We start from the raw sequence: 11,169 nt of genomic DNA on the forward strand, positions 1-11,169 counted from the left end.
GCGGCTGCGAGGTCCGGCTGGAATAGCACTGCCCTCCGCGCCGCCTTTGTAAATGGACTGTCATTGGTTCTTAAGGAGCACCTGGTGGCTAAGGACGAACCGCGGGATTTAGATGGGCTCATCGATCTAGTCATACGACTAGACAACCGGTTAGAAGAACGTCGTCGGGAACGAGACGAAGGGCGTGGCCGGGCATGCGCCGTCCCTCTCCCTTCCGACCCGCGTTCCGCCTTCCCCACGCTCCACGGCCCCTGTGCTCCGTGTGGCTACAGCTCCCCCTGCTGACGAAGCTATGGACACGAGCAGGGCCACATTTAGGGCACCAAATGCACAGAGGAGGCGGGCCCTCGGAGCATGTTTTGTTTGTGGCTCGATAGAGCATCAATTGAGAGACTGCCCCGAGCGGTTAAACACCAACGCCCGCCCCTAGAGACTGGGCTAGGGGTGGGCCGAGACATTCACGTGGGACACACCCACATTGCCACACGACTCCCAGTTACGATCCTTTATGGGGAATCAACCCTGAAGGCCCCAGCACTGGTGGACACGGACTCCGAAGGGAATCTGTTAGACAGCAGATGGGCCAGGGAGATAGGGCTCCCTCTGGTGGCGCTTACCTCGCCTGTGCAGGTGCAGGCACTAGATGGCTCCCTACTCCCTCCAATCACACATAAGACACCACCTGTAACTCTGGTGGTGTCAGGAAATCACCGGGAGGAGATCGAGTTTTTTGTGACTCCTACTACCTCCCGTGTAATCTTAGGGTTCCCCTGGATGTTGAAACACAATCCCCGGATCGATTGGCCGTCCGGGGTAGTGGTTCAGTGGAGCGAGACCTGCCATCGGGTGTGTTTAGGTTCCCTCGGTTCCTCCCGGTTCCCGGGCTAAGGAGGAGGTCAGAGTCCCGCCCAATCTGGGGACGGTGCCGGTGGAGTACCACGACCTTGTCGACGTGTTCAGCAAGGATCTGGTGCTCACCCTTCCCCCCCACGTCCGTATGATTGTGCCATTGATTTGGTTCCAGGCAGTGAGTTCCCGTCCAGCAGGCTGTACAACCTCTCACGGGCCTGAGCGCGAATCAATGGAGACCTACATCGGGACTCTTTAGCCGCCGGGTTTGATCCGGAATTCCACCTCCCCGATGGGTGCAGGTTTTTTTTTTGTGGGTAAAAAAGACGGTGGACTTCGTCCATGCATTGATTACAGGGGACTGAACGAGATCACGGTTCGCAATCGATACCTGTTACCCCTGTTAGTTTCGGTGTTCACACCCCTGCATGGAGCTCGAATATTCACCAAGCTCGATCTTAGAAATGCGTATCACCTGGTTCGGATCCGGAAGGGAGACAAGTGGAAGACGGCATTCAACACCCCCTTAGGTCACTTTGAGTACCTGGTCATGCCGTTCGGTCTCACAAACGCTCCCGCGACTTTCCAAGCGTTGGTTAATGATGTCTTGCGGGATTTCCTGCACCAGTTCGTCTTCGTATACCTGGACGATATACTCATCTTTTCTCCGGACCCTGAGACCCATGTTAAACAGGTACGTCAGGTCCTGCAGCGGTTTGTTGGAGAACCGGCTGTTTGTGAAGGGCGAGAAGTGTGAGTTCCACCGCACGTCTTTGTCCTTCCTGGGGTTCATCATCTCCTCCAACTCCCGTCGCTCCTGATCGGCCAAGGTTGCGGCGGTGAGAGACTGGCCCCAACCCACAAGCCGTAGGAAGCTGCAACAGTTCCTAGGCTTTGCTAACTTCTACAGGAGGTTCGTTAAGGGCTACAGTCAGGTAGGTTAGCCCCCTGACAACCCTGACCTCGCCAAAAGTTCCCTTCACCTGGTCGGTTCGTTGCGATGCCGCGTTCAAGGAGTTGAAACGGCGCTTCTCGTCTGCACTTGTTCTGGTGCAGCCCGATCCTAGTCGCCAGTTAGTGGTTGAAGTGGACGCCTCGGACTCAGGGATAGGAGCCGTGCTGTCCCAGAGCGGGAAGACCGATAAGGTCCTTCACCCGTGTGCTATTTTTCCCGCAGGTTGACCCTGGCCGAACGGAACTATGACGTCGGCAATCGAGAACTCCTTGCGGTGAAAGAGGCTCTTGAGGAGTGGAGACATCTGTTGGAGGGAACGTCCGTGCCATTCACGGTTTTCACTGACCACCGGAACCTGGAGTATATCAGGACCGCAAGCGGCTGAATCCCAGGCAAGCCCGCTGGTCACTGTTCTTCGGCCGTTTTGACTTCCGGATCACCTACCGTCCCGGGACCAAAAATCAAAGATCGGATGCTTTGTCCCGGGTACATGAAGACCGAAGTCAGAACGGAGTCGTCGGATCCCCGGATCCCATCATCCCGGAGTCCACTATCGTGGCCACCCTCACCTGGGACGTGGAGAAGACCGTCCGGGAGGCCCTGGCATGAGACCCGGACCCCGGAACCGGGCCGAAGAATAGACTCCTACGTCCCACCAGAGGCAAGGGCTGCGGTCCTGGACTTCTGTCACGGTTCTAAGCTCTCCTGTCATCCTGGGGTGCGAAGAACCATGGCAGTCGTCCGGCAGAGCTTCTGGTGGGCGTCCCTGGAGGACCGACATCCGGGATTATATCCAGGCCTGTACCACCTGCGCCAGGGGCAAAGCCGACCACACGCAAGTCCTCGGGATTGCTACAGCCGCTGCCCGTACCTCATCGCCCCTGGTCTCACATCGGCCTGGATTTTGTCACGGGCCTCCCGTCGTCCCAGGGAAACACCGTCATCCTCACGATAGTGGACCAATTCTCCAAGGCGGCCCACTTCGTGGCCCTCCCGAAGCTCCCCAACGGCCCAGGAGACAGTGGACCTCCTGGTCCACCACGTCGTCCGGCTGCATGGGATACCATCAGACATCGTCTCCGATCGCGGTCCCCCAGTTCTCCTCGCACGTCTGGAGAAGCTTTTGCCGGGAACTGGGGGCCACGGTCAGTCTCTCGTCCGGGTATCACCCCCAAACCAACGGGCAAGCAGAACGGGCCAATCAAGAGATGGAGCAGACACTACGTTGTGTGACAAGCCACGCACCCGGCGGCCTGGAGTACTCATCTGGCCTGGATCGAGTACGCCCACAACAGTCAAGTGTCATCAGCCACCGGCCTCTCCCCTGTTTGAGGGTGTGTTTGGGGTATCAGCCCCCATTGTTTCCGGTGGTTGAGGGAGAGGTCGGTGTGCCCTCGGTCCAAGCCCACCTGCGGAAGTGCCGTCGGGTGTGGCGTGCCGCCCGTTCTGCTTTGTTGAAGGCCCGGATGAGGGCGAAGACCCATGCAGACCGGCGGCGGACCCCGGCCCCTACGTATCGCCCCGGGCAGGAAGTGTGGTTGTCCACCAAGGACATTCCACTGCAAGTGGCCTCCCCGAAGTTGAAGGACCGATACATAGGACCGTTCAAAATCCTCAAAGTCAATCCCGCCGCAGTGAGGCTTCAGCTTCCGGCCTCACTGCGGATCCATCCCGTGTTCCACGTGTCAAGATTCAAACCACATCACACCTCACCCCTCTGTACTCCCGGTCCGGCACCACCTCCTGCCCGGATCATCGATGGCGAGCCGGCTTGGACTGTGCGCCGGCTTCTGGATGTCCGACGGATGGGGGGCTTTCAATATCTGGTGGACTGGGAGGGATACGGCCCCGAAGAACGCTCCTGGGTGAAGAAGGGCTTCATCCTGGACCCGGCCCTCCTGGCCGATTTTTACCGCCGCCACCCGGACAAGCCTGGTCGGGCGCCAGGAGGCGCCCGTTGAGGGGGGGTCCTGTTGTGTGGGCCGCTGAAGAGGAGGTACTGCTGGCCCACCACCACCAGAGGGCGCCCTGCCTGGAGTGCGGGCTCCAGGCACCGGAGGGCGCTGCCGCCTCACAGGAGCAGCCAAGGTGACAGCTGTCACCTATCAACTGAGACAGCTGACATCCATCAGCGGAGGGGTATAAGCTGGACGGCATCTCCACCTCAGTGCCGAGATATCGCTCTACCAAGGAGGTAACGAACTCAGCCAGTCATAAGGACTACTAACGTGTGGTTTGTGTTTAAGACAGCTGAAGACAGAAAAGGACATATTTGGATAAGTATCTATTTTCTACAGTGTTGTTTCTGATTAAAGGTGGAGGTGGTGTTTTCCACCCCACGTGTTGCTGGGTGCAGCCGCACCCACATCTGACTGTTTCTGTTCCTCGCCAGCAGTACCGGATCCGACGAGCGGAGGCAGTGGCCACCTGGGAGTTCGGGACTTGGCGGCTCCAGTATTCCCGGGGTTCGGTGGCGGAGGAAATCGGGTGGTTCCGGTTCGACTCGGACAGACGTTCCTATCGTCGAGCCTGCCCACACGACACCGTTGGAATTCAACTTGTTACCGCAATTGTAATCTGTTGTGTTTGTTGTGCGAGTTCACAACAGTAAAGCTTTGTTATTTGACTCTCCATTGTCCATTCATTTGCGCCCCCTGTTGTGGGTCCGTGTTCCTACACTTTCCCTACAAATTAATGGTAAAGAAACGTTTTTTTCTAATGTTTTAAAATATCTCTGAATAAAATATCAGTAAAATAATCAAAACATAATTGGGGTATTCAATGTCATACAACTGTTGTGATTTTTTTAAACAAAATGTAGTTGTCCCACACTATTGCCGTAATTTCCACCACAACACTGTAATGTCCCTTTAAACAGTTTGTATGAACGATTGTTTGGGTAGTTTCTATGGAGATAAACAGTGACATCAGAGCACATGTATATAGCACCAAATCACAACAAACAGTTGCCCCAAGGTGCTTTATATTGTAAGGCAATGGTGTGGTGGAAATTACATTTACAAGGCCAATAGTGCCCGTAGTTGAGGAATCACCCTTACATTATATGGCAATCTGACATCCTTTACAATGGCCATTGTAGCAACTGAGTCATGCATGTGTGTACCTGTAATACTGAGCATTGTCTTACAATCTGAGTGCTAATCATGCAGATCTGTTTTTAGAATGATACACTGTTTAGAATTTTATAAAATCAGTTAATTTGGCATGGCTAGCAACCGTTACTTTAGGCTTTGTTTTTTTTTTGTTACATCTGTTACATTGACACCAGTTTGGCTTCTTGCTTGATGGGCGACCCCTCGGGTTGTCTGCCCTCCTTTCGGGAAATTAGTAATGTGCACATAAGAGGTTCACGGAACTGTGAGTAATCATTCAGCAAATACCAAACCTGCAACTGTAAAACACACACAGATTTCTCATTAACAGACAATAAACTTTGATCAGAAACATTGTGGCCCTACAAAAAGTTTCCAAGGGGTTCGTGGTAGACTTGGCACTCCAGTCAATGTAAAAACATTTGTCTTGTCCAAAAAAACATGAGTGGAGAGTGTTGCCGTGATAAGGTGTCAAACCCTATAACGTGGCCAAGCACAAGCAAGCAAATGTTCCTAAATCAGGTCTGATTTATCATAATTGTTGACATGCTAAACGGTACCCCTAAAGCTTTGTTTTCAGTCCTGTTTTTACTTCGGTCTACAAATGTGCGCAATCAGGAGAGTTTTGTTGTTTATTCGTCACATTACTTGCCAGAAATCTTATCAAAAGGATTCATGAGATTGTGGCACTGAATCAGTGCTGATCTGAATCTGTGTTAACACGGGATCTTTATCTCTTTTTCAAGGTTCTGTTTTGTGGGAATTTTGAAACTTAGAAGAAATTTCATGCTGAGCTGTATCTATTAGAGTAAAATATTTGGACAATGGTGATGCTGTATTTTTAGACTATAACAAGACTCAAAATATATATAGTGCAGCAGATAACTGAAACAATCCTTCACATGGTGATACAAGCACCTGATTTGGCATGAAGGTTCTTCATAAATCAGTGTTTGAGAAAAAAGTGCGGGCCACGTGAAAATCCAATATGACGGCCAGGTAGGGGTCAATGAAGAATGACACAGGGTCAAAATTTAAAAATGCTCCAATCATATTGAAAGCTATATCAAATTATGTGTCTGATCACAAAGATTCCAAAAAGGTATAGTTTGGACAATCAATGACTGAATGTTATGGAGTTATGGGGTAAAAACAGCAAGAATGGTAAGAAAGGTCAGTTTCAGTTTGCACAGGAGTCAAAGTTAAAGTTGCTCCAATTTTGGTAGAAAGTGGTGCAAAATATTGGTTGAACTAATAGGATTAATAAATGGAATAGTTTTGACTGTGTTGAATGCTTGGTTTGCAGAATAAATGTCAAGCAATGTTGACGTCCATTGGATTCTGTGGCATATGACGTATGTTACCCTGTAACATGACAACTAAGCATGACACATGATGCAAACTATTCCTTTTTAAACCCCTATTAACTCAACCAATAATTTGCATCACATTTTACAAAATTGGAGCAACTTTAACTTTTGACCCATGTACAAACTGAAACTGACCTTTATCACCATTTTTGCTGTTTTTACCTTATAATTCCATAACATTCAATCATAGATAGTCCAAACTATACCTTTTTGGAATAGTTATGATCAGACAAATAATGTGTTATAATTTTCAATAAGATTGGAGCATTTTAAAATTTTGGCCCCTGTGTAATTCTTCATTGACCCCTACCTGGCCACCATATCGGATTTTCAAGTGGCCAGCACTTTTTCTCAAACACTGAATTATGGAAAACATTCATGCCAAATCTGATGCTTGTATGACCAGTGAACAATTCTGGCCAAAAGTCATACATACTTATCTGCTCCACTACTATTAATCATTGTTCTTCTCAGTGTAACTTCAAATCAGGATGGTTCAACATTGGCGGTGGTTGTGTTCTAAAAACATCCTCATTACTGCCATAGGTATTAAAGGCACTGCGCTGCGGTGGTTTGAATCATATTTATCTAATAGATTACAATTTATTCATGTAAATGGGGAATCTTCTTCACAGACTAAGGTTAATTATGGAGTTCCACAAGGTTCTGTGCTAGGACCAATTTTATTCACTTTATACATGTTTCCCTTAGGCAGTATTATTAGACGGCATTGCTTAAATTTTCATTGTTACGCAGATGATACCCAGCTTTATCTATCCATGAAGCCAGAGGACACACACCAATTAGTTAAACTAATTCAAAATGCTGCAGCTACAGTACTGACAGGGACTAGAAGGAGAGAGCATATCTCACCCATATTGGCCTCTCTCATTGGCTTCCTGTTAATTCTAGAATAGAATTTAAAATTCTTCTTCTTATTTATAAGGTTTTGAATAATCAGGTCCCATCTTATCTTAGGGACCTCATAGTACCATATCACCCCAATAGAGCGCTTCGCTCTCAGACTGCAGGCTTACTTGTAGTTCCTAGGGTTTGTAAGAGTAGAATGGGAGGCAGAGCCTTCAGCTTTCAGGCTCCTCTCCTGTGGAACCAGCTCCCAATTCAGATCAGGGAGACAGACACCCTCTATACTTTTAAGATTAGGCTTAAAACTTTCCTTTTTGCTAAAGCTTATAGTTAGGGCTGGATCAGGTGACCCTGAACCATCCCTTAGTTATGCTGCTATAGACTTAGACTGCTGGGGGGTTCCCATGATGCACTGAGTGTTTCTTTCTCTTTTTGCTCTGTATGCACCACTCTGCATTTAATCATTAGTGATTGATCCCTGCTCCCCTCCACAGCATGTCTTTTTCCTGGTTCTCTCCCTCAGCCCCAACCAGTCCCAACAGAAGACTGCCCCTCCCTGAGCCTGGTTCTGCTGGAGGTTTCTTCCTGTTAAAAGGGAGTTTTCCTTCCCACTGTTGCCAAGTGCTTGCTCACAGGGGGTCATTTTGACCATTTGGGTTTTTCCGTAAATATTGTATGGCCTGCCTTACAATATAAAGCGCCTTGGGGCAACTGTTTGTTGTGATTTCGCGCTATATAATAAAATTGATGCTTGACGCAAGGACGTTTCGCTTCAAATCGCAGAAGCTTCCTCAGCTAAAATTCTTGCTCTGGTGGTCTGACTTCTGTCTTGACTGCTACAGGCTGGTAACTAAACAATAGCTCTAATCTTTGTGAAAGGTTTGAAACCCAGCCTTAACCGGGGGAGGGGGTCTCAGACACGCTTTATCCCCTGTTTACAATGGGGTACTCAGATCAAAGCAGTTTCAGTCTTTTGTTCACGGTAATGAGTGATTCACGTCACCAGCAGAGTTGTCAAGGGAGCCATCAGGAGAGGGACAGCTGCCCTGTCATTAGGAGGGTGCTAACTAGAGCACAATAGGTGCTAATTAGAGCTATTGTTTAGTCACCAGCCTATAGCAGTCTGCCTCTCGGTAGGAGGGGTCTGGTTAGGTTTAAAACTCCAGCTTTTGTGACTTCTTGATTATTCTTCTCTACAAGAGTCAAGACAGAAGTCAGACCACCAGAGCAAGAATTTTAGCTGAGGAAGCTTCTGCTATTTGAAGTGAAACGTCCTCGTGTCAAGCAACCCAGTCCAGTCGAAGACTCAAGCTTCTCTACTACAGGAATATTGTCCTACTTCAAGGCTTCCTTACATTTATACTTACATTTACATAAGATTTCCAAAAAAGTACCTTGCCATAAGATATGGTCTTTTATATCAAGTTGGCCTTTACATAGATTGAACAATGTGGTGCAATACAGTCTTTGCAAGTTCATATGCTTTGAATTTTACGCAGATTTTGGAATAAATGTTCAAATATTTTCAGTGTGCAATTACATAAATGACTAAATAGCTTAACATTTCAACTTAAAAGTTCTTCCCAAGAATGAAACTCAATTACAGTTCATGTCTGACTCATGTGGATACCCATGTAAGGACACAGGGATTGTTTTATGCATTATGAGGTAAGACCTCACTTCCATCAGTCTTGCACACAAGCCAGTTCTCACTCCCATGATGGCCGGCGTCCAGTGTTGTTGCTGACTTTCACCACATGCGCACACACACACACAACACACACACACACACCACACAACACACACACACCACACACACACACACACAAACACACACACACACAACACACACACACACAACACCTCTACACCCACAAACATAAATCCAGCAGGCCTATAACTGACAGGGTCCTGTCTATTTCCTGGTGCGATTCACAGGGTTGTTAACCTTGCTGACTGTGTAAACACATGACCTCACAGGTCGTGCTGTGCTTTTCACACATGGCGCCGGGATCTGCGTCACCCCACTCCCTTAATTCCTCATTAAGTTAAAATATGTGACTTTTAAAAACTGATTTAACATGTTCTTAATCAGCACTTTTGCTTAATTTTAATACCCTATGAGACGAGACTGTGGAAAACAGGAGTGAAAACCAATGCGTTAAAATGAATCCAAACTTGGAGTGCCCAAAATTGAAGTTCGTTGAATGGCCACTTGAGGCTGGCATCAAGAGCAAGCTAATCACTGGCTAATCACCATGTTAAAATGCCAAACTTTATATTATAAATAAACATAATTATAGCCTGGTACAACAAAAGGTCCTGGCCTCTATAGCTAGTTTCCCCATTCATAAAACCTGCATGGGGAATGAGGGAATACATTTATTTAACTCATATCATCATCTAGGAATTTTAAGCCATAAATTTATGAATAATTAAGATTATGATTGCTTTGAGTGGTATGCAGTGTGCTGGGCAAGTTGCTAGCTATGGCTGGTGGCCGCTAGCTTCTCTAGACTCAGCTGTTTTGTCCTTTCTGAGGATTTTAAAAGAAATATGTGAGATAATTTGGCTTGCTGTGTGGTTAATTTTACTAACAGACCATCTAAGAAGTTACAGTATTTTTGGTGAGTGAAATTTTAGTATTATTTAAATTGTACTTAAGCACTGTTAGCACTGATTCACAGGTTGGCGACATTACCTACATTGATGTTGTCCAGTTACTGAGGCACCATAATTTTTAATACGCTCATCTAAACCACTCATTATGAAAGCCACCGCCGAGCCCAAAAAGTATGCGTTAATTAAACATCTTAAAGTAAGCCTTTTAGCCTTAGCTTGCTTGGTAACGATGAGATGGGTGGCTCATTTTGACCTTATTCATCCCACCAAGGTCACGCCGATCCAAAACTCTTATCAATTAATGATTTGGTTGGGAGTTGACCTGAGTTAATCATTTCCAAGATGAAGAAATCGACAGCCGCCGGAACCCACTCTTCAGAAAACCTATGGGTGACGTCACAGAGAGCTTGTCCAGTATATATGCAATCGATGTGGAAAGAAACAATGGGTCGATAAAAAAGTAGGTGAAGTAACAATAGGAATTAAAATAAATCTCATATGGAGGGAAGGTAAGATGTAAATTGGTGGCTGTGGAATGAATCGGTGGTAAGGAGAAACATAAATGTACTCTATGTAGCTCCAACAACAAAGCAATGTAAGATGGTATCTCTGCCACAGGGACACGATGTGCATGTCTGAGGTCCCAGTGGGAGGATGCCAAGGCAAAATACAGAGCCAATCAACTAACGGAGACATTTCCTGTGCTTGTTTTATCAGATGAGAAGAAGTCCAAAGGCTAAATGGTCCCCTCAACAAAGTTATACACTTCTCACAGTAACCCGCTTTGGGGAATGAAGGCAAGAACATGCATCTTTGTAGGATGACATCAGAAACACTGCTTCAGAGCACTGACCTCACTCTGGAATAATCAATCATTTGCAAAAACCCTATGAAAACCATACTAGGTGAGAGCGAAAGAAGGTTTTACCTTCTAAGACTTAAATAACGTTGCGTCACACAGAATTAAAAGGATACTTTGTAGGATTTAGGGGTGAATATTAGCAGAAATTAAATATAGCTTTCACAACCATCTGTTCAATAGTGTATAATTACATGAATCAATGTGTTTTAATAAATTTATAAGGAGGCCTTCATATCTCCATTGGAGCGGACCGCTCATGGTGGCCACCATGTTGCATGGCCATGTTGGTAAGGCAACCCAAAAATGATAAACTACTCTGCTTTCCACATTTTGCAGTGCAGCTAGAAGACTGAAGAAATTAAATGAAGCGGAATCAGTGGTTCATCCTCGACAGCCTGTCTACTGGTCGTTAGCGCAAGCTAGCAAGTTTGACAAACGTCTAAAAATTGTGTATCGCAAGAGAAGGCTAGGGAGCATGAATCATGATCACCAAAGACGTAAAAGCTTAAAAGGAAACAAATCCGTGAGCTG

The sequence above is a fragment of the Thalassophryne amazonica genome, chromosome 22, assembly GCF_902500255.1.
Source record: "Thalassophryne amazonica chromosome 22, fThaAma1.1, whole genome shotgun sequence".
Lineage (NCBI taxonomy): Eukaryota > Metazoa > Chordata > Actinopteri > Batrachoidiformes > Batrachoididae > Thalassophryne > Thalassophryne amazonica.